The 20,831-nt window shown below is 38.3% G+C and overlaps 1 protein-coding gene and 1 pseudogene across 1 annotated transcript in view; both read right to left on the bottom strand.

Moving 5' to 3' along the window:
* Positions 1-20,831, bottom strand: part of HAVCR2 (hepatitis A virus cellular receptor 2) — a 46,535-nt gene that overhangs the window by 15,753 nt on the left and 9,951 nt on the right. The window lies entirely within an intron of this gene.
* LOC130850644 (chromobox protein homolog 3-like) lies at positions 925-20,411 on the bottom strand (annotated as a pseudogene).

Below are 20,831 nucleotides of genomic sequence, written 5' to 3'. Positions count from 1 at the left end.
GCTGTCTCCCGGGTTGCAGTTCTAATTTTGCCCCAAATAAACTCAACTCGCAACTTTCAAAAAAAAAAAGCCAATGGTTATTTACAAAAGGGAAGTGGGCTCACAGATGGAATAGTCTGAAAACCCTGTGCCCTTCCTCTGTCTTCTCTGCCTGAATTTCATTGTCATTCACTTTAAACCTTATTAAATACATTTAATATAAATATCCAGCTTGTTCTGTGTGTGTACCTCCATAGTGCCACAGAGCTAGCAGTTACTCAAGATATCATGTTCAATTTCTTCATTGTATTGATAAGGGAAACTGAGACCTGAAAAGATTGATTTGCCCAAAGGTACATGATTAGTCATTTCAAGTAAGAAATGAGTCCCCTAAGCTCCAGACTTTTTTCATTATAAACTATGTTTTGTGAATTTCATATTTGCCCTTAACATGTATGCCCACATGCCTAATAAAAACCAGTAAATGCCCATACTCAAGTGAAGATAGATTTGATTAAACATGGGGTCAGAGATTAGGTTTACTAACAGCATGACTTTAAGCAACACTCTTAAAAGTTTTAGCCCTCAGATTTTGTGTTCTGATTTTTTTAATTATTATTATTATTACTCTGTTTTCTACCCATCTCTAGAATTGCTACTGGGTCCAGGTTTATAAAACATTACCAGTGTATTAATTCAGCTACGTCTAGACATAAAGGAGCCTAGAAATCTTCTCTAACCCCTTTTTTTTATTCTGTGTGTAAAGGACTATTTCTGAACATTGTCATGTTCATTTAACTTTTATTTCTTGGCTTTTTTTTTAGCTGTTTAGGTAATACATTCAAATGGCTAAAGTTTAAAGCAATATAAAAAGTTTATATTAAGAAGCCTCGTTCCCACTCCTCCAAGTCCACTAATTTCCCCCACCCACCCTATAGGTTTCTTTTGTGTATCCTCCCAATGCAAACACAAGAAAATAAAATATATATTCTTATTCCTTCCTTTCTTAGACAAAAGAGCATATCATACAAACGTTTTGCACCTTGCATTTTCAATTTACTATTTTATTTATTTTTTAAGGAATATAAAACTATTGACCACTGTTCACCAGTATTTACAATACAGTAAACAAAATACAGTTGAATAACATTCTGATTACTACAAAGTTATTGTTTTTCCTGGCTTCTGCTGAATCAGTAACCCAAAATACTAAGAAGACTAAGTGTACATGTTAAGAAATGGGTTGGGGTAAAGCTTGAAAAATACATGCAGATCAAGTTTAGATTAGAAAAGTTTGTTTATTCATTTATTCCGGCAGATCCTATATTGCCAACATCTCTAACCATCTGATTAGGTTTCCATGAACAAGTCTGAGACATTACATGTAACACAGCCTTTCAGTAAATATAGTACAGGGATTTCAACTTCTTGTAAAAGAATGATTCAGCAAAAGAAACCTTTAAATGTCCGTTTAACTAAGTCTTGCTTGGCTAATTAAAACACACCAGAATTTCTCTAGTTTTTTTATTTGGGTGGGGAGGTTGTTGATAGCGATAAGGTTTTCCTTTCAGGGGTTTTGCATATAAAAGTACATTTATATGGCTGTAGATATGGATGCAGATTCTGATAGGCCTGCTTTAAAAAATTATCCAATTTGAATTGTTTACACTGTCTACTTAATTACAAAATTATTTAATTTGAAAGGTTAAGACTTAAATTTTCAATTTAAGTTGAAGTGACTTCTTATACTGTTCAAAATGATGGAATCCCAGAAACATGAGCTTATTCATGGTTGTGAAAGCCTGTTTTTGTTTTGGTAAATGTATTTAAACAACAACAACAAAAAAAACCCCAAACCATTTACATATATATTTTATGTATACACATACAAAAAACTCAGAATGGTCCTTAGGCATATATGAGTTAAATGCAAATTCTAAATTCTGATTGAGTAATGACTATGGCAACTTCCCCCAACATTTAGAAAAGCTGTTTCTCTAATGGACAGGAAATAATATACCGTGGTATCAAATGTTCTTTCCTGCTAAAGGGAACAACCACAGAAAGCTTTTATTTGTTCAAAGTAACCAGTGCTACAGATGCAAAAAACAAAACAAAAACCCAACAACTTCCCCAATATTACTTCAAAAGAACATATCAAACTTGATTTTCATTAGAATGTAGTTATTTCTTCACACTAATAAATCAAAAAACCAAGATACAGATTTTATATATATATAAATATATATAAATATATATTAAAAGCAGTGCAAACAATTACTGAGCTTCATCTTCTGGACAAGAATGCCAAGTTAGTCTCTCTTCATAAAAAGCAATTACAATTTGAGGACACTTCATATTTGCCTCTTTTGCCAGCACCAAGTCCGCCTCATCTGAATCTTTCCATTTCATGAGAAACATTAATTCTCCGCTGCTGTCTATGGCATCAATTATTCGTTCTGGATCATGACCTCTGGCAAAACCTCTTGGTTTATCAGCAACATCTCTTTTCTTCTTTGATTTGCTATCATCAGATTCATTGTCAGATAAAGATTTTCTTTTTGTTTCACCTGTTTCTTTACCAGCTTTCTGAGAATTAAGAAATGCTTCAATTAACTTTGGACAATCTAAATTTTCTTCAGGTTCCCAAGTATTGTCTGCATCTGTAAATCCCTTCCACTTCAGGAAATACTCCACCTTCCCATTCACTACATGTCGGTCCAGTACTTTTTCTACTACAAATTCTTCAGGTTCTGCCTCTTTGACTTTTTTACTCTTTCCATTCTATTTCTTTCCCATTTTTTGCAATGTAGTTTTATTGGAGGCCATTGTTTACTAAAGACTTGAAGAGCTATTATTCACCGCTTCCAAGCTGCTCCGGGTCCCAGGTCTGCGGCATCTCCAGTTTACTATTTTATATAAAAATCTTCTGACATATCAAAAGCAGAGAGAATAGTACACACTCAATACACACATTCAAAAAAAATTTTTTAGAACTTATATTGAGATACATTTAACACAATAAACTGCATATATTTATTTTTTAAAAAACTTTTATTGAGATACAGTTAACAGACAATAACCTGCATATATTTAGAGTGTACAATTTGGTATCCCAGTCTCCCAATTCATTCCCCCCCAATCCTCCCCACTTTCCCCACTTGGTGTCCATATGTTTGTTCTCTACATTTGGGTCTCTATTTCTGCCTTGCAAACCAGGTGATTTGTACCATTTTTCTATATTCTGCATACATGTGTTAATATACGATATTTGTTTTTCTCTTTCTGGCCTCACTTCACTCTGTATGACAGTCTCTAGGTTCATCCATGTCTCTACAAATGTCCCAGTTTCATTGCTTTTTACAGCTAAGTAATATTCCACTGTATATACGTACCACATCTTTTTTATCCATTCATCTATTGATGGACATTTAGGTTGCTTCCATGTCCTGGCTATTGTAAATAGTGCTACAATGGAGTGCATGTGTCTTTTTGAATTATGGTATTCTCTGGGTATATGCCCAGCAGTGGGATTGCTGGGTCATATGGTAGTTCTATTTTTAGTTTTTTAAGGAACCTCCATACTGTTCTCCATAGTGGCTGTATCAATTTACATTCCCACCAACAGTGTAAGAGCATTCCCTTTTCTCCATACCCTCTCCAGCATTTACTGTTTGTAGATTTTCTGATGATGCCCATTCTAACTGGTGTGAGATGATACCTCACTGTAGTTTTGATTTGCATTTCTCTAATAATTAGTGATGTTGAGCCGCTTTTCATGTGCCTCTTGGCCATCCGTATGTCTTCCTTGGAGAAATGCCTGTTTAGGTCTTCTGCCCAATTTTTGATTGAGTTGTTTGTTTTTTTGATATTGAACTGGATGAACTGTTTATATATTTTGGAGATTAGTCCTTTGTCTGTTGATTCGTTTGCAAATATTTTCTCCATTCTGAGGGTTGTCTTCTTGTCTTGCTTATAGTTTCCTTTGCTGTGCAGAAGCTTTGAAATTTCATTAGGTCCCACTTACTTATTTTTGTTTTTATTTCCATTACTCTATGGGGTGGATCAAAAAAGATCTTGCTGTGATTTATGTCGAAGAGTGTTCTTCCTATGTTTTTCTCTAGGAGTTTTATGGTGTCTGGCCTCACATTTAGGTCTTTAACCCATTTTGAGTTTATTTTTTGTGTATGGTGTTAAGGAGTGTTCTAATTTCATTCTTATACATGTAGCTGTCCAATTTTCCCAGCACCACTTTTCTTTTTTTAATAAATTTATTTATTTTATTAGCTGTGTTGGGTCTTTTTTGCTGTGCACAGGCTTGCTTTTAGTTGCCATGAGTGGGGGCTACTCTTTGTTGTGGTGTGCAGGCTCCTCATTGCCATGGCTTCTCTTGTTGCGGAGCATGGGCTCTAGGTGTGTGGGCTTCAGTAGTTGCAGCACATGGGCTCAATAGTTGTGGCTCATGCGCCCTAAAGCGCAGGCTCAATAGTTGTGGCGCATGGGTTTAGTTGCTCCACAGCATGTGGGATCTTCCTGGAGCAGCAATCGAACCCGTATCTCCTGCATTGGCAGGCGGATTCCCAACCACTGCGCCACCTAGGAAGCCCCCCAGCACCACTTATTGAAGAGGCTGCCTTTTCTCCATTGTATATCCTTGCCTCCTTTGTCATGGATTAGTTGACCATGGTTTATCTCTGGGTTTTCTATCCTGTTCCATTGATCTATATTTCTGTTTTTGTGGCAGTACCATACTGTCTTGATCACTGTAGCCTTGTAGTATAGTTTGAAGTCCGGAAGCCTGATGTCACTAACTCCATCTTTGCTTCTCAAGATTGCTTTAGCTATTCAGTGTCTTTTGCGTTTCCATACAAATCGTAAAATTTCTTGTTCTAGTTCTGTGAAAAATGCCATTGGTAATTTGATAGGGATTGCGTTGAATCTGTAAATTGCTTTGGGTAGTACAGTCATTTTCACAATGGTGATTCTTCCAATCTAAGAACATGGTATATTTCTCCATCTGTTTGTGTTGTCTTTGACTTCTTTCATGAGTGTCTTATAGTTTTCTGAGTACAGGTCTTTTACCTCCTTGGTTAGGTTTATTCCTAAGTATTGTATTCTTTTTGTTGCAATGGTGAATGGGATTGTTTCCTTAATTTCTCTTTCTGATCTTTCACACAAATTCAAAATTATCAAACTTTTATTTTAAAACAAATCCCAGATGTCATGTTATTTCACTCTTATAGACTTGTGTACATCTTGTTTTCAAAAAATTGACACTCTGCTATGTAACCATAATATCATTATCACACAAGAAAAAATTAATAATGATGTCTTAGCAGCACCTGATTCTTCAGTCCATAATCAAATTCCCCTGATTATCTCAAAAATGTGCTTTTATAATAGGTTTGTTTAAGTCCAGACCTAAACAGCTCCCTACACTGCATTTGGTTGTTATGACCATTAAGTCTCTTTTAATCGAGGACAGTCTTCCCTCCCTTCCCCCTGCCATTGACTAATTGTAAAAACCAACTGTCCTGTGCACTGTTTCCTATTCTGGGTTTGTTTCCTTGTGGCATCCCTTAAAGTATTCCTCTTTTCTTTATATTTCCTATAAATGAAACTTAGCGCTAGTGGTTTGGTTAGATTCAGGTTTTACTTTTTGGCAAGAATACACAGCTGGTACGATTCCGTCATAATTGTCTGGTGCTAAGATTATCAGCTTGCACCTTTCTTTTTCAGCTTCACATTCTATTCTGAGCATCTCTCCATTTCAGCTCATAAAAAATATCCTCATTCTTTATTATGGCTACACAGATCCCACTGGGTGAAAATAATAAAGTGATCATTCCCTTGAAAAGAATACTTTATGTCTAAATTTATTTGTAAAGATGATCATAAAGGACCCTTCAAGGTATTTGATTCTTTAATTATGTGCAACGGAAGTTTGCTTTTTAAAAGGAGCCCTTGAATGTATTTTTGGTAAAGAAGTCTTTTGTATTGTAACTAATTAGTTTCTAAATTCTGTTTAGAAAGTCATATCATGAATTTTCTTAAGGGGCAGTTGTTGAGTGTTGGCTATAATTATGTGGAGGGATAAGTACAAAAAAAACTACTGCATGTGATACTACTATAGAAATTGTGTTGTTTTCTCCCTTTGTCAACAGGAAAAGGTGCAGAAAATCTTAGACTCCTTAAAGATATCCTCCAAACACCAAATGGCAACACTGGAATTATGTGTAATTAGAATTAACGCATTTATAGGAACTTCCCTGGTAGCACAGTGGTTAAGAATTCACCTGCCAATGCAGGGGACACAGGTTTGAGCTCTGGTCCAGGAAGATCCCACTGGCAGCAGAGCAGCTAAGCCCATGTGCCACAACTACTAAGCCTGTGCTCTAGGGCCCAAAAGCCACAACTACTGAACCCACCTGGTGCAATTACTGAAGCCCTCATGCCTAGAGCCCATGCTCCACAAGAGAAGCCACTGCAATCAGAAGTCCACGCATGCAATGAAGAGTAGTCCCTCCTTGTCACAACTAGAAAAAGCCTGCGTGCAGCAACAAAGATCCAACTCAGCCAATAAATAAATAAACTTATTTTAAAAAATTACTCATTTATAGATAACTAAGGGGCCATTTGACAAAATTCATAAAATGGAGGTGAGAGAATTTTACTCAGGAGACAGGAAAACATGGGTGATACAGATGGGATCAACTGGAAAAACTCAATCCAACTAGAATCTACCCTATACAATGGGGGATCCGCAGTGGAATAGATATTGGGGAGACAATAATACCCACTAAAGCTAGAATCCTATATGTACTTAATTTCAATAAAAAATCCTCTCATTTAAATCACAGCATCTCAGTTAGTTTTCAGATACTATTAGTCCCAAAATTTTGCAAAGGTAGACACAGAGGTTGGATATAAAGGGTAAGAAGTTAAGCAACTTTGAAGCTCGATCTTGACCTACAGATTACATGTGACTTCCATGTGATTACATGTGCTAGCCATGTGACCTCCCTTTAGGAGTGCTTGTAACCTTACGCATCTGCACAGTACTTGAAAAACTTTTTTTTCTGTTATTATATGTCATAGTCACTGTAGAAAATTCTGAAAGATAAAATGAGAAAAAATAAATAAATAAAATAAAGGCCAGATCCCAGTACCATGCAATACCCACTATCACCAAATCAGGTCTCCTTTCAGATATTTTTATATAAATCTCTCCATATATACAATGTGTCAATGCCAGTATACTGGTGGGTATATCACCAGTAAGAAAATCTTACTCGTGGACAACTGTGAATATCATGAACTCAAAGCGATCCAGGAGAAGGTACTAAACATTTCTTTACACTCCCCATTAAATTGTCTATCAGTTTGTAGACTGCACCTCAGACAGAAGTCTTTTTATTTTTATTTTATTTGTGTGGTCTCAGTGCTCTCATGTGCATCAAGTTGCTTTCAGTATTGCCCTCTGCACCGGGTCCCAGCACTGAGAGGGCTACTTCATCCCTGTGGGAAACTCCAGGTCTCCCAGGGTCATTTACAAGATGAATAAATTTCTCCCTTGCTACTGCCCACCTCTCACAGAACAATCTTGGTGTTCCTATGCCAACAAAGACTTCTTTCACCAAAGACCCTATACTTTACTTATGTTGCAGATGACAGAAAATCCAACTCAAACTAGCTTAAACTATAGAGTTATTGACTGACATTACTGAAAAGTCTAGCTTCAGGCCAGACTTGGTTCAGTGGCCCCAGTGAGGACACCAGGGACCCAGTTTCTGGCTGTCCTGGAGTTGGCACCTTCTGCAGATTCTACATGATGTCCCTCTCCTGTCCCTGCAGAGCACATATCCGCACACCAAGAACATCTCTTGGCCACTCCCACACAAGCCCACAGATGCATACCCCCTTAAACACTCAAACTGGTTACAGACTTATTCTTGAACAATCTGTGCCCATAGGGTCAAAAAGGACTAACTGGGTGAGGCCTGGGTCACATCCCCAAACTTCATGCTCTGAAAGTGAGAGACGGGTGGTTTCCCCAAAGGAAAAGTATGTTGCATTTTAGGAGGAGAAATGGATGCTGGACAGCAGAAGTAAATATCCAGTACAGACCCCCTCCCAGAAAAGGAAGGGGTGGGGAGATAGGGAAAGAAAACTTTCCCCTTCAAATATGGATGGTTCTTTTTCTTATAAAAATGACATTTTACTAATATGGTGCTTTTTAACTTACAACGCCACGCTCTTCACAACCTTAGGGAGATGCAAAGGAGCTCTTGTGTCTCTAGAAAGTTTTTATATTTAGTAACTACGGATGAGTGCCAGAAAGATGAAGCTTAAGGTCACACTGAAAGCAATGCCAGAGCCAGCTCAGCGCTGTTCCTGATCACGTAATCAAACCTCTTCAGAGTAGAGGAAATGGGAGGGGTGTGAAATAACTTACCCTCGATAACTCATCGAGACTCCCAGTGACGAAACTGAAAAAGGTGAAAACTGTCAAAAAAAATTCTGTTGAGCTATGTGTGAGTCACTGTGGGAACTCCTATCAGCGGTCTCATCTTGAAAATGGCAGTCCCACTGTCTCCCCCAGGGCAATGCTGGTGGGGAAGCTGTGAGCAATCACTCATCCCAAGCATGTTCTCCAGCACAGCAATTCTTCGTGTTCGTTTATTAGTCTTTTGCTGCACGTTCAGGTACTGAAGCTAATCCCCCTTCTCAGTTTAAGGGACGTACTTCTCATCAATCCTGGTGAGGTCCTTCTCTTATTTTATTTCATTTTACTACTTTCCCCCTTAGTCGCTGACCCACATTTTCATTTCTCTCATCTCATGGGTGTCTGCTTTACACAAGAATGTTGAGCAGTTTTCCAAAGTGTTTATTCCAGCTTACATTCTCACTGACAGTGAGAAGAACTCTTAAGACCCCCCCCCATCTTTGCCAGTATCAGGACTGCTCACACTTTTTAATTCTTTCCTATATGAATGTATGATGATGTCACAATATGGCTTTAAGGTTAAACTGTTTGATGGAAAATGGCATGGATGTACAGAACATCGCATACACTTAACTTTATAGTTTACCAATACTTAAAAAGGAAACACTCAAGTAACCAGGACCCAAAACAAAAAAATGGCCAATCTCCTCAAGTCCCTCTGACCCCCAGTACAAGCCCAGGTGTTCCTTCCTGATCACAAAACATTCCCCCTTTCATATAGGCAATCAATATTTTAAATTTTGCAATAATTGCTTCTTTTTTTTTTAATAGTTTTACCATCTAGGCAACACATTCTAAAGTTACATATACAATTTTGCTTGTTTTTGAACATCATATAGTGAAAACAAATTGTCTATAGGCTTTTGCATTTTGTTTCTTTCACTTGGCGTATTTGTGAGATCCATTCATGTTGTTTTGTATTCCTGTGGGTTGTTTTTATTACTGGATAGGTTTCCTGAGACTGGATATGTCTCAAATTGTTTGTTCATTTCTACGTGAACATTTCATCTTCTGTTTCGGTTTTCATGAACAATGCCATCCTCGATATTCTCGTACATGAATCCAGGTGGACACATACAGGAGCATCTCTGGAGCATATTTCTGACAGTGGAATTACTGGGTCAGAGGGTATACATATTTTGAGCCTTATTAATGCCTGTTTCCAAGACATCTACCAGCAGTGTATGTTTCTCTTATTCCCCATCATCCTTAACACTTAGTATAGCTAGACTTTTTTTTTAATTAGCCAAACTGGTAAAGGATATGATGGCCTCTTCGCTACAGCTCTACTTTGCATTTTCCTCATTACTAACAAGGCTAAGAGCACCTTTTCTTTTGTTTATGAATCATTTGGATTTGGGGAGGGTGAGGGGCACAAATATTTGAGTCTTTTGTCCATTTTTCTGCTGGGTTTCTCAGTATTTCTTATTCATGTATATGAATAATTTACATACTCAGAATACCAGTCCTCTGCTGGTTTAATCTGCTATATTTTCTCCCACTTCGTGGCTTTTCACTTATTTATGGTATATTTTCTTGAACACAATTTCTTAATTCAAATGTAGTAAAATTTAGTAGACTTTCTTTAGCGGGTTATACTTTTTGTATTTTATTTAAGAATTCTCTTACCCAGAGATTATGAAAATATTCACCCACATTAGCTTTAAGGCTTTACAGTTTTTTCTTTCACTGTTAGGCTTTTAATTTTCCCAGAATTGACGTTTGTATATTTTGTCCTAGCCCCATTTACTGAAAATTCCAGCGTTTTCCCACTACTTTGTAATGCCATCTCTGTTATATTTCAAAAATCATATATACATGGATCTGTTTTTTGGCTTTCTAGTCTGTTCCAATAGTATATTTGCCTATCTTTCTGTCAGTATAATACATTGTTTCAATTATTGCAACTATATGGGAGATGTTGATATCATGCAGGGCAAATCTTCCCCTTAGTTCTTTTATCAAGGGTATCCTGGGACTTCCCTGGTGGTCCAATAGGTAAGACTCTACCCTTCTACTGCAGGTAGCATGGGTTCAATCCCTGGTCAGGAAACTAGGATCCTACATGCTGTGTGGCCCAGCCAAAAAAAAAAAGGGGGTATCTAGGCTCTCTGGGTCCTTTGTACCTTCCTCCCCTATACACTTTAGAATCAGCACATCAAACAGAAAACAAAACAAAACAAACAAAAAAACTACTGGAAATCTGACTGGCTTGCATTGAATCCACAGATCAATGTAGAGTAGATCTGACCTCTTTACAACATTGAGTGTTCCAATCCATAAACATCTTTTATCTCTGCTTATATTTACTTTTTCTTTAATGCCTCAATAAAAATTTAAAATAGTATCCTTAGTCGTCTTAAACTTATTTCTTGATGTTTTTTCCTGGGTACTTCATATCAACAGATGCTATTTTACACAGCATCTTATTTCTTTTTCTATGTTAATTTTTAAAAATTTTATTGAATTGTAGTTGATTTACAATGCTGTGTTAATTTTAAATTTTTATTTTCTGTTTGTTGCTGGTACTTTGAAATGCACTTTATATTTGAATGATTTTTTTCCTCCAACCAGTGAACTCTTTTATTAATAAATTATCTGACCATATGATAATCTCAACAAATGCAGAAAAAGCTTTTGACAAAATTCAACATCCATTTATGATCAAAACCCTCCAGAAAGTGGGCACAGAAGGAAATTACCTCAACATAATAAAAGTCATATATGACAAACCAACAGCCAACATTCTAAATGGTGAAAAAAATGAAAGCATTCCCTCTAAGGACAGGAACAAGACAAGGGTGCCCACTCTCACCACTATTATTCAACATAGTTTTGGAAGTTTTAGCCACAGCAATCAGAGAAGAAAATGAAATAAAAGGAATCCAAATTGGAAAAAAAGTACAATTGTCATTCTTTGCAGATGACATGATATTATACATAGAAAACCCTAAAGATGCTACCAGAAAACCACTAGCACTAATTGATGAATTTAGTAAAGTAGCAGGGTACAAAATTAACGCACAGAAATCTTTTGCATTCCTACACACCAACAACGAAAGAGCAGAAAGAGAAACTAAGGAAACACTCCCATTCACCATTGCAACAAAAAGAATACAACACCTAGGAATAAACCTGCCTAAGGAGGCAAAACATCTATATGCAGAAAACTATATAAGACACTGATGAAAGAAATCAAAGATGATACAAACAGATGGAGGGACATACCATGTTCTTGGATTGGAAGAATCAACATTGTGAAAATGACTATACCACCCAAAGCAATTTACAGATTCAACGCAATCCCGATCAAATTACCAATGGCATTTTTCACAGAACTAGAACAAGAAATTTTACAATTTGTATGGAAATGCAAAAGACCCCGAATAGCCAAAGCAATCCTAAGAAGGAAAGAAGGAGTTGGTGGAATCAGGCTTCCTGACTTCAAACTATACTACAAGGCTACAGTGATCAAGACAGTATGGTACTGGCACAAAAACAGAAACACAGATCAATGGAACAGAATGGAGACCCCAGAGATAAACCCGCGTACGTATGGGCACCTTATCTTTGACAAAGGATGCAAGAACATACAATGGAGAAAAGAAAGCCTCTTTAATAAGTGGTGTTGGGAAAACTGGACAGCTACATGTAAAAGAATGAAATTTGAACACTTCCTAACACCATACACAAATATAAACTCAAAATGGATTGAAGACCTAAACGTAAGGCCAGACACTATAAAACTCTTAGAGGAAAATATAGGCAGAATACTCTGTGACATAAACCAAAGCAAGATCCTTTTTGACCCACCTCCTAGAATCATGGAAATAAAATCAAGAATAAACAAATGGGACCTAATGAAACTTAAAAGCTTTTGCACAGCAAAAGAAACCATAGACAAAGCAAGAAGACAACCCTCAGAATGGGAGGAAATATTTGCCAACAAAACAACAGACAAAGGATTCATCTCCAAAATATACAAGCAGCTCATGCAGCTTAATACCAAAAAAGCAAATAACCCAATCCACAAATGGGCGGAAGACTGAAATAGACATTTCTCCAAAGAAGACATGCAGATGGCTAACAAACACATGAAAAGCTGCTCAACATCACTAATCATTAGAGAAATACAAGTCAAAACCACAATGAGGTATCACCTCACACAAGTCAGAATGGTCATCATCAAAAAACCTAGAAACAATAAATGTTGGATAGGGTATGGAGAAAAGGGAACCCTCCTGCACTGTGGTGGGAATGTAAGTTGACACAGCCACTATGGAAAACAGTTTGGAGGTTCCTTAAAAAACTAAAAATGGAACTACTATATGATCCAGAAATCCCACTATTGGGCATATACCCAGAGAAAACCATAATCCAGGACTTCCTAAGTGGCGCAGTGGTAAAGAATCCGCCTGCCAATGCAGGGGACATGGATTAGAGCCCTGCCCTGGGAAGATTCCACATGCCACAGAGCAACTAAGCTCGTGCGCTACCACTACTGAGCCCATGTGCCGCAACTACTGAAGCCCACGTGCCTAGAGCCCGTGCTCCACAAGAGAAGCCACTACAATGAGGAGCCTGTGCACCACAATGAAGAGTAGCCCCCGCTCGCAGCAACTAGAGAAAGCCTGTGCGCAGCAACCAAGACCCAATGCAGCCAATAAATAAATAAAATAAACAAATAAATAAATTCATTAAAAAAAAAGCATATGAAGATCACTGCATTAAAAAAAAAAAGAAAGAAAAAAAAACCATAATCTAAAAAGAAACATGTACCATAATGTTCATTGCAGCACTATTTACAATACCCAGGACATGAAAGCAACCTAAATGCCTATCAACAGATGAATGGATAAAGAAGATGTGGCATATACATACAATGGAATAAAAAGGAATGAAATTTGAGTTATCTGTAGTGAGGTGGATGGACCTAGAGACTGTCATGCAAAGCAAAGTAAGCCAGAAAGAGAAAAACAAATATCGTATGCTAACTCATATACATGGAATATAAAAAAATGGTACTGATGAACCCAGTGACAGGGCAAGAATAAAGATGGAGATGTAGAGAATGGACTTGAGGAATGGGGTGGGGGGGGCAAAGGGGAAGCTGGGATGAAGCGAGAGAGTAGCATAGACATATATACACTACCAAGTGTTAAACAGATAGCTAGTGGGAAGTTGCTGCATAACACAGGGGGATCAACTCGATGATTGGTGATGACTTTGAGGGGTGGGATAGGGAGTGTGGGAGGGAGTGGCAGGGAGGGGGTGTGGGGATATATGTATAAATACAGCTGATTCACTTTGTTGTACAGAAACTGGCACAACAGTGTAAAGCAATTCTACTCCAATAAAGAGCTTAAAATAAATAAATAAATAATCTGTAGATCATATTGAACTTTTTACACAATCATATTTTCTGCAAATAGTGACAGTTTAGTTTCTTCTTCAATCCTACTTTTTTTTTCCTAGCAGGCTGGTTAGGCAATGTGTACATATTTAGTGGAAGTTTTGATAGCAGACATCCTTGTTTCATTTGTTGTTAAAGGAAAGGTTTCAGCTTTCCACCCTGGGTATAATACATACTGTAGATTTTATGTCACTTGTTCTTTTTTTTGTTTGTTTGTTTGTTTTTTGGCACACAGGCTTAGTTGCTCCGTGGCATGTGGGATCTTCCTGGAGCAGGGATCGAACCCATGTCCTCTGCATTGGCAGGCGGATTCTTAACCACTGCGCCACCTAGGAAGCCCCATACTGTAGATTTTATAGAGCTACTATTTATTAGATTAAGGAAGTTCTCTTCTACTCCTAAATGTTCTTAAGTTTTTTCTTTTTCATGAATGGATATTAAGTTTTACATATTTTTGTGACAGACTACATTAATTTTCTATTCTACATTCCTAAAATAAACACAGAATGGCCATAAAGATAACCTTTTATTTTTACATATCAATATTTTGTTTATTATCATCTCATAAAAAGAGCGGGGGAATGTTCCTTCTTTTTCTATTCCCTGAGTCTGTATAAGATTTTTTTTTCCCTAACATTGTTTGGTAGAACTTGTCACCAAAGGTATTTGAAGATTTTGACTTGCTGAGAAGATTTTGACAATTTTTTTTTTAATTATTACAAAGCTATTCAAGTTTCCCACTCAAACCTTGGTAATTTTATAAGAATCTGTCCAATTTATCTAAATTTTCTAATTTGTTGGTATAAAGTTATCCATAATATTTTATTATTATTTCTTACTGTATATAAAATCTGTAGTAATGTCCCTTTCTCACTTCTGCTATTATTTGTGGCTTTTTTTTTTTCAACCACTCTCCCGTTTAAGTGGTAGTGAGTCAGAGCCCCTGGCTCATGCACCACTTCAACCTTTCAGACAGCCCTCAGCCCTTCCAGAGCAGTTGCCTCTCCACAGATGATGAGCAAGCCTAAGACCTGAGTATGTTGCCTGGGGACAGACGAGTTTCAGAAAGAATTAGTGTGGGCCTTCTCTTTCATTCTCAACATTAGATGGTATCTACCCTATGGATGGGTCTATAATTACCATAGTTAAGGAAATCAACTGTCATGCAGGTTAATAGGTCAAACCAAGGCAACACTACTAGTAAACATGGAGCCCAAATTCTACAAAGTGTTACTCTTTCTCTCTGTTTCTTTTCTTTTAAACCTGAGTTTTAACTCAGCCATTTACTAGCCAAAGTGTCCTCGGTCTGTAGCAAGTTACATTTTTGAGTCTCAATTTCCTTATCCATAAAATAGTCAATATATTTTTCCAATTTGAGTATGGAGAGACAGACAGACTGACACAAATATGGACTCAGACCATACCCAGCAATTTGCTTCTATTATATATAGAATGTAAATACATCCACATCAGTACTCTCATTCTTAATGGCTCTTAACAATTCCATGGTGTTCACAGTAGATCTTCAGGTTTGTTAAATGACCAAATAATTGTGACAATCAATAAAGACCCAAAAGGCATCTTTCCTTGTAGTTATGATACAATGCATTCCCAGCCAGCCACATCTCCCCACCTGACTGCCATCCTTTCAATGTCTTCCCTTACTCCAAACCTAGAGCAGGGGCAGGGAACCAGCAGCTTCACAAAACTTGGTGCTAAGCAGATGAGAAGCATCTTACTGTCATCATCTACTCAGAGCTAACCAACAGTGCCTGAGGTCTTCCTCAGGTCTTGTGCAGGCAGCCCGGGGAGAAAAGCTCTAATCGAAAAACTTTTATTCGCAACATAGTACTGGTTATTTTGAAAAATTTATACCCTATTCTCTCCATGAGAAAAGATTTTGTAGGCCACAGTTAGACACAAGCAGCAAGTTTCACTTGTTGAATAAAAAGCTCAGTATCACAAGCAGCACCTGTGAGTTTCTCCATCTTAGTTTCCTCCTCTGCCACCCATCTGCAGTTTCTAAACTTGAGGTAAGAGTGCCACTTACTGTTAGATTGATCACATTACAGTTTGAAACCAGTTCCTAAATTTTTGATTCTAAATGCTGAATGCAAAAGACTTAGCAGAAAATGTACCAGTTAACCTTTGAAAGCTTACTAAGTACCAGAAATTACGCTGACTGCTTTGTAGCCATAATCTCTTAGGCCCTAGAACAAACCTATAACTTTTATTTTGTGGTTATTAAGTGGTTTTGTGAAAACAGTCCAGGGTTTAGAATCCAATCACCTAGATCAGAACCTCTGACCAAATCCATTTTGCTGCCTGCTTTTGTACAGTCCACAGCTAAGAATTATTTTAACATGTTTAAATGGTTGGGGAAAAAAATGAAAAGATTATTTCATAACATGTGAAAATTATTTAAATGCAAGTTTCAATGTCCATATCTAAAGTTGGAACACAGCCGTGCTCATTTGTTTACATATTTTCTATGGCTGCCTTTGTACCATAGTAGAGGAGTATTTATAATGCCTAAAATATTTACTAATTGGCTCCTTACAGAAAAAGTTTGTCAACTCCTGACTTGGATTCTAATCTGGATACACCGCTTAAGCAAACCACAAAACTGATCCCCACTTTCATGAAGTGGGGGTGATATCCTAAGAGGGAGTTTTAGGAAGTTTGGTGCTATACGCACAGTATCTCCTTAAGACAACAACAGAATTCTGACATAAATGCTTTAAAATGTTCAAAGGGAGCTCATGATTTCCATCTACAAATCTCCCTCCTCAGTCCAGTATCATGTAGTGTATAAGTATGGATTTTAGGGTCAAAATATCAGATTCTACTCCTGACTCCATTACTTATATGGTTTATTAACTATATAATGCAGTAGAGAGGTGATAAAGTATGAAAGATGAATGCTTAGGCTTTAAAATTAGAACGTTTCAACCCTGGCTTTGTCACTCACTAGCTTGGTGACCTTGGCTAAATGGCACCTCTCTAAGCCTCTGCTTCCTCATTTGTAATATAGGGATAAAAATCATGATTTCAATGGGTTGTTTTGAGGATAAAATGGCTTTTTGTACATAAAGTGATTAAACAGTGCCAACAAAGTGCTATATATGTGTGTGTGCTATTGATTTCTGTTGTGGCTTAGGCCAGGCTGCCCCAAAATATGCTACAATAGCATACTGAACTAAGAAACAACCAATGCAAGATGGACACTGACCCTCCCTTTCTGTTTCCCACAAAGCAAAAAATAAACCTCTCCCATGAAAGGTATACTCCCTGCAGTAAAGGTAAAAAGACAGCCTTATCGCCAAAGGTAAGGAATTTGAGCCAAGAAGCCTATACAAACAAACCTTGATACCTCTTTAATTTACTACCCCAAGCCCAAATTGTTTAGATTCTTCACTAATTGAGCACCCAAAACCTAAGTTTCTTTGTCCTGTCAACTCCTTGCAAATTCAGTGTTTGTCTAAATAGTATAAATGCTTTGGGACCTCCCTGGTAGCACAGTGGTTAAGAATCCACCTGCCAATCCAGGGGACAGGGGTTCAACCCCTGGTCCGGGAAGATCCCACATGTCTCGGAGTAACTAAGCCCATGCTCCACAACTACTGAGCCTGCACTCTAGAGCCCTTGAACCACAACTAATGAGCCCACACTCCGCAAGTACTGAAGCCCGTGCGCCTACAGCCTGAGCTCTGCAACAAAAGAAGCCACCACAATGAGACGCCCGTGCACCACAGTGAAAAGTAGCCCTGGCTCTTCACAACTACAGAAAGCCCACGTGCAGCAATGAAGACCCAACGCAGCCAATAAATAAAATAAATGACTTAATAAATTTACAAAAAAAAAAAAGAAAAAGAAGAAGAAAAAGAATCCGCCTGCCAACACAGGGGACACAGGTTTGATCCTTGGTCCGGGAAGATCCCACATGCCACAGAGCAACTACTGAGCCCACGTGTCTAGAGCCCACCGCACTGAGAAGCCGGCTCACCACAACAAAGAGTAACCCCTGCTCACCACAACTAGAAAAAGCCCGCACACAGCAACAAAGACTCAACACAGCCAAAAAAACAAATTAAATAAATAAATAAATAATAAATACATACATACATGTTTCAGCTACTTCTTAGGTCCCCTTTCTATGAGAACTCCTTGAATAAGAATTAAAATTTATTTCTTTTCTCCTGTTAATTTGTCTTGTGTCAATTTTATTATTAGTCCAACAGCAAGAACTCAAGAGGGATGGAGGGGGAAATTTCCCTCTCCCCAACACTTCCCATCAGACTTAGGATATAAAAAACTCCTTCCCTTGGCCTTCTAAGTCCTATAACCTGCCCTCCATCTGCTTCTCCAGCTCCAACCTCCTCCCTCCCTATGGTCTGGCCAAAAGAGCGTTTTCTCCCAAATCACACTAACTTTTAATTGTCTCATGAGACACTTGCTGTTTCCTGTGACCTCAGGACCCAGGACAGGCCTTTTCTCTCAAATACAACACAGCACAGTTGAAATGGCTTTCCAAAACCCTTAACAATTGCAAACACAGAAACATAACTTGAAAAGAGAAGATAATATGGACAAGGCATTTTGAGCAGGAAACAGGAATATAATTGGAAGATTCTTCTGTTACAAGGCTCAATGGTTAAAGCAAGAACTTATACCTTTAAAAAATTAACCTACTTGTTTTCCTGTTTATTTTTCTTCCATTTTCCTTCCTATTCCTCATACCCACAGCAACCAAGCCAGCAATGGACCACAATAACCACTAAATGAATACGAGTAAGTGGACTTAGAGGGAGGGGTGAACCACCTCCCCCCATACATTGACATGCTGTCAGATTCTTACAGAACCTGCCCCCAGCTGAATAGCCCAGTTGGGATCAGGTATGCCACCCCTAACTCCTCCCTCCAAACTGGTTAATTAGCTTTTCACTTTTTTCTCCTTTTCGAGAGACAACTCCCAGAGAGTAGTACAGAAAGACTTAACACTGGGGAACTGTTAGCAGCCATGTTCTCCACCTATACCATCAAAGAAGTTGGTTTGTGGAGAATAAAGCTAACAGAAAAGCCTGAAAGGAGAGACAGTGTTCTTGACGGGGTTTGAGTCCCAGCTGCCCTACAGACCCTCCCAGTCTTCATGGTTTGGATGTTTAATTTATCCTTCAATCATGTAACACAGTATCCTTTCAACAAATTCATGTTTTGCTTAAACTAGTTCAAGTAGAGAGTACTGAGGAATGCAATACTCCTTTACCCCACTGCACAATAGAGTCATCTACAGATTTCTTAAAACCAATGCCAGGGCCCCACTCCAGAACAATCAAACCAGAATCCTTACAGCCTGGAGCCCAGGCATTGGTTATCTCAAGATTTGCCCATGTTATTCTTCCAGGAATCAATCTATCAGGAGTTGAGGAATCAATCTATCAGGAATATTCATTATGACCAGGTGTGCAGAGATGTATTTTAATCCCCACAGGCTCAGTCCTTATATAAACTTTGAAATTTGTAACAACTATCAGACTACAAGTACTCCTTCATCCCATTAGGAGTTCACATCAAAATTCTTTAGAGTTTACGCCAGGTCCCACCCACAGACCTACAAGATCAGATTCTCCCAAAAATCAGAATTTAAGATTCCACATGAAATTTTAATCTCTTAATCCTTCTCTCCAAAAAACACACATTATATATAAATGATGTCGTGACTCTCCTAAGGATATGATAATGTGATTCAGTTAGTTTTTTCCATGCAAGGATTTGCAAGGCAGCCAGAAATTGTTTTTGTACCTCTTAGCCCAGCACCCTCCTCAAGGCTGTAAAAAGGTTGAAGTTAAAGGCGATTCCTTTGGAGAGTCGTTCAAGTGTTAAGCAATGTCCACCTTGTTGCACCACAGGGATATAAGGAGGCTCCCCTCCCCCTTCATTTAAGCTTAAGAGAGCCTAGACTGTTTCTCCTGGAGTCTCTGGAGCCCAAAAATCTGTATCAAACACGTATCAGGAAAAAGCAAATGAGACTTGCCAACTAGCTGCCTAATAGAGAGGTTGTCTACTTGGCAAGAGCCTACACTCTCCAGATTTTTAAAGGAAACAATTCATGAATGTTTCACACATAGAAATGGCTTATGCCCACTTTACACTGGACTTTGCCAGCTTATCTGGGAAAAGGCCTTACCATTATCAGTGATTCTTAATCTTGAGCCTGCATGGGCTTGTTGAGCCCCACCCCTAGAGTTCAATTTAGTACTTCTGGGGTGGGCCTGAGAATGTGCATTTCTAACCAGCCCCCAAGTGATGCCAATGCTGCTGGTCCAGGACTACACTTTGAGAACCACTGCCCTTTTTTAAGAGAAAGACGGGCAGACGCCCTCAGATACAAGGCAGACTCTCCATCAAGACTTTGGTGGAAGAGAGATTGGAGAACAGGAAAAAGAAAGTGCAGAAATGAAATCTCAGTGCTCAAAACAAGAGGACTTCTTACTCACATGGTGAAGTCACATCATCGGGGGTGGGGATGGGGGTTGGGGGAAGGTGGAGTTAATGAAAGGAGGGCCTAGTCTTCAGGCATTCCAGGACCCAAACTGACTGAACTGCCATCTTCAAGTGGCTTCCAAAGTCTTCTTGGGTGTGACCATCAAACCAGCAGATGAGAAAAGAATGGAGGGTGAATCAAGACATTTTTATGGGGCAGGCCTGGATTTTTACACCATATTCCACTGCTAAGAACTCAGTCATATGGCCTCACAGAGATGCAGGGTAAGGGAAAACAGAGTCCCTAGCAGGGCAGGTGAGCAAGAATCTATGGTGGACATCCAGCAGTCTCTGCCACCAAACCCCCTCCCGATGGCAGGCTTCCAGCCTTAAGCAAGTCTGAGTTTAGGAAATGTACAGGTAATTACATAGACATTTTAATTATTAAAA

Source organism: Hippopotamus amphibius, chromosome 1, assembly GCF_030028045.1.
Source record: "Hippopotamus amphibius kiboko isolate mHipAmp2 chromosome 1, mHipAmp2.hap2, whole genome shotgun sequence".
Lineage (NCBI taxonomy): Eukaryota > Metazoa > Chordata > Mammalia > Artiodactyla > Hippopotamidae > Hippopotamus > Hippopotamus amphibius.
Note: the sequence above shows the minus strand (reverse complement) of the source record. Positions and strands in the feature narration are given on the sequence as shown.